The sequence below is a fragment of the Cebus imitator genome, unplaced genomic scaffold, assembly GCF_001604975.1.
Source record: "Cebus imitator isolate Cc_AM_T3 unplaced genomic scaffold, Cebus_imitator-1.0 Scaffold38, whole genome shotgun sequence".
Classification (NCBI taxonomy): domain Eukaryota; kingdom Metazoa; phylum Chordata; class Mammalia; order Primates; family Cebidae; genus Cebus; species Cebus imitator.
In genome coordinates this window covers 3607659-3612087 of record NW_016107353.1, presented here as the reverse complement: position 1 = coordinate 3612087, position 4429 = coordinate 3607659, and positions in this window count along the sequence as shown.

Genomic DNA, 4429 nt, shown 5'->3' with positions numbered 1-4429 from the left:
TGATCTCGGCTCACTGCAACCTCTACCTCCCAGGTTCAAGCAATTCTCCTGCCTCAGCCTTCTGAATAGCTGGGATTACAGGCACCTGCCACCATGCCCGTCTAATTTTTTTTTTTTTTTTTTTTGTATTCTTAGTAGAGAAGGGGCTTGGCCATGTTGGCCAGGCTGGTCTCAAACTCCTGAGCTCCAGTGATCCACCTGCCTCGGCCTCCCAAAGTGCTGGGATTACAAGCATGAACCACCGTGCCCAGCCAATTTCTCTTTTCTTTTTCTCTGTGGACATACATAACTTTTTTCTGAGCCATTTGAGGGTAAACTCCCTTAACTTTACATACTTCAAAGTGTATTTCCTGAGACATAGTCTCCTACTTAATCACAGTACAGTTATCAACTTAATGCATTTACATTGATGCAACACTTGTATCTAATCTACCATCCATATACTAATTTTGTCAGTTTGTCTAATGAATTCCTTTGTAGCATTTTTTCTCTCCAGCATAGGATCTAATCTAAAGTCAAGTATTGAATTTATTTTCTATTTTTTTTCTTATTTATTGAGACAAGGTCTCACTCTGTCACCCAGGCTGGAGTACAGTGGAGCTATCACAGCTCAGCACAGCCCCAGCCTCCTGGACCAGGTGATCCTCCCACCTCAGCCTCCCAAGTAGCTTGGATTACAGGTGCACGCCACTACTCCTGGCTAATTTTTGGTATTTTTTGTAGAGATGGGATTTCCCCCATGATCCCCAAGCTGGTCTCAAATTCCTTAGTTCAAGCAATCCTCCTTCCTCAGCCTCCCAAAGTACTAGGATATAGGCATAAGCCACCATGCCAGGCCAGGTATTGAATTTAGCCACATGCATTTTAGTGTCCTGTAATCTGGAACATTTCCACAACTCGTCTTTGTCTTTTACGGCATTGACATTTTTTGAAGACTGTGGTTCACCCACCCTTTCTTTGTATTCCTCATTTTGCATTTGTCTGATATTTCCTCATGATGACACTGAGGTTTTGCATTTTCTCCCAGAACACTCCATAAGTAATGCTCTGTCCTTTTCTGCCTAACATAACTGGAAGCACATAACGGCCACCAGTCTCTCATAGGTGAACTTAATTTTGATTACTCAGGTGGGATATTGCCCGATTTCTCCATTGTGTAATTACTGGGCTTTTTTTTTTTCTCCCTTGCAAATGAGAGTTTGTGAGGACGCACCTTAAGACCGTGCAAATATTCTGCTGCTCATTAAAAGTTCCCTTAGGTTGAGTATCCATTGACAATTCTTGTCTGACCCTATCAATTCTATGACGGTTGCAACATGATGATTCTCCAACCCCAGCACACCCTCACATTTACCAGTCCTGCTATTGGCATCCTACTACAAGCAAGGGTACTCGCTTCTCACCCGTTCTACAATTTCTTAAAAATTGTCTATGTATGTTGTTGTGCCTGTTTATGTGCACATGTATATGTATGAATATGTATATACGTATGTGTATGCGTATTTGTAGGTATGGGTATGTAGTCATGTGCCACATAACGGTGCTTCAGTCAATGACAATCACATATACAATGGTATCCCATGAGGTTGTAATACTGTATTTTTATTGTACCTTTTTCTGTTTAGATACATAAATACTTAACATTGTATTATAGTATGCAGTACATAGCATGCTGTACAGGCTTCTAGCTGTGGACCAACAGACTACACTACATAGTCAAGGTGTGTAGTAGGCTATGCCATCGAGGTTTGTGTACACTCTAGGATGTCCACACAATGACAAAATCGCCTGAAGAGATGTTTCTCAGAATGTGTCTCCATCGTTAAGCAATGCATGAAGAGGGCCCTCACTAGACATCAAATCTGCCAGCACCTTGATCTTGGACTTCCCAGCCTTCAGAGCAATGGTGTGTACATGGACATATTACCTCGTGCTGACTGCTGAAAGTTCCAGGAAGCAAAGACACCCAGTAAAAAGGAACAAATCTAGTACCCAGATTTCAGCTTCTAACACCATTCCTTTCTAAAAGGAGACAGAACTCCTCAAAAGAAATGGCTGATCCCGAAGCCAAGTAGGATTCGTACAAGATAAGTCTGGAACACATTTTTATACCATAAAGCAAGGAACTGTTCCAAAAAATTGATGAGAGTATGTGACAAGCCCACAGGAACCAGATCAAAGTGGCCTCTACTAGCAATGTAAACATCAAAATAATAACATGTAATAATGAATTATAAACCATTAAAAACAAGAATTGAGCTCATACCAGTGATGATGATTGAGAGAGAGAGAGAGAATTAGAAAGGCTTTGTAGTTGAGATAGACTATTTGTGTTGCTCCAAAATTCATATGTTGAAATCCTAACCCCCAAGGTGATAGAATTAAGGGTCTTTGGGAGATGATTAGGTCATGAGGGTAGAGTCCTCATGAATGGGATTAGTGCCCTTAAAAAAGAGACCCAGAGATAGCTCACCCTCTGCTATGTTAGTTTACAGTGAAATGACAGCTACGTGTGGACCAGGAAGAGGGCTCTCACCAGACATTAAATCTGCCAGCACCTTGATCTTGGAATTCCCCATATCCTTGGATTCCCTTGATCTTGTCATCCCAATATCTGTGTCCTAGAAAGGCGTAATGGCTACTGGCCCCCAGAGGGAGGCACACTGCAGAAGTGGCATGACAATCTGAGGAGTTCCACTGACCAGCTCCCCTGTGAAACTGGTGAAAATTATGTTTAAAAAAACATTAAATCCTCTAGAAATAGTCCTAAGGGCAAGCAGCAAATGAAGAAACATCTACTCAAGAAAATCTATGAAAATTTAATAAGAAAGCAAAAGCTATAAGCCTAGAACATCTTTATGTTAGCCCCAAAGTATATCTTTATGTTCTTTATGTCTAATAGCCCCCAAAGTACATCGTTGTGTTCTAAGTAGGGACAGACTCTACCAGATATACAGGAGGGTTAGTCCTTACTGTGGATAACTGAAACCGTGGGTTTTACTTTACGCAGTTTCAGTTACCAGCACTCAACCCGGATCTGAAAATATTAAATGGGAAACTTCCAAAATACACAATTCATAAGTTTTAAATTGCATGCTGTTCTGGGTAGCGTGATGAAATCTTGCACAATCCTGCCATAGTCCCGTCTGGAATGTGAATCACCCCTTTGTCCAGTATATCCATGCTGTATACACCGTGTGCTCATTAGTCACTGAGTAGCCATCTGAGTTATCAAATTAACTGTCTTGGTATCACAGTGCTTGTATTCAAGTAACCCCTATTTTACTCAACAATAGCCCCAAAGTACAAGCATCATGATGCTGGTATATTGCAATGATTGTTCTGTTTTATTATTAGTCATTAATATATTACTATGCCTAATTTATAAATTAAACTTTATCATAGATATATATAATATGTACATGAAAAATCATAATATAAATAGGGTTTTGTATTATCCAAGGTTTTGGGCATCTACTGGGGGTAGATAGAATATTAGAATATGTGACCCACAAATAAGTGGGGTACCACTCTGTTTTTTTATTTAAGAATATGCTATTTCTTTCCATTTGTGTAAGTCTTCTTTTGACAATTTTAGAAGTGTTTCCTTATATAGCTCTTACTTATTTCTTTTTTCTTTTTCTTTTTCTTTTTTTTTTTTTGAGACAGTCTCGCTCTGTCGCCCAGGTTGGAGTACAGTGGCGTGATCTTGGTTCACTGCAATCTCTGTATCCCGGGTTCAAGCGATTCTCCTGTCTCAGACTGCCCAAGTAGCTGGGACTACAGGCCCGCACCAATATGCCTGACTAATTTTTGTATTTTTAGTAGAGACAGGGTTTTGCCACGTTGACCAGGTTGGTCTCGAATTCCTGACTTCCAGTGATCCACCCGCCTTGGCCTCCCAAAGTGCTGGGATTACAGGTGTGAGCCACCATGCCCAGCTAGGTCTTACACATTTCTTAAGTTTAACCCTAAATTGTTTTTACCTTTTTTATTGTCTTTTTTTTTTTTTTTAATTTTGACTCCTGATTTTATTATTCAATTTCTTTTTTTCATTTAAAGTAGTCTTCTGTGGTTGGGAAGCCTTGCCTCCCAAGACCAGAGTCAGTTGGAGCTGGTTGTTGTTGGGAGTGGGCTGGGGAACTGGGGTGGGGAGACCCCCTGCTCTGCTGGCGGTCCTCAGTCCCCAGCTTCATTTTCTTCTAATGTTTCCCCACTGGTGGCATTCTCTGCAGTCTTGGAGGCCTTCTTTTTTTTTCTTTTTCTGGGTTTTTTGACTTGCAGAACTCTGGAGGAGGGCCTTTAGCTCTGCATCCTGGACCTCCATCTCAGACTTATAGAGGTCAGGCTCAAAGGGACCGCTGGTTATCCGCATGGGGCCATTGGGCATGAGCAGAACTGTAAATTTAAACTGGGCAACAAATTCACC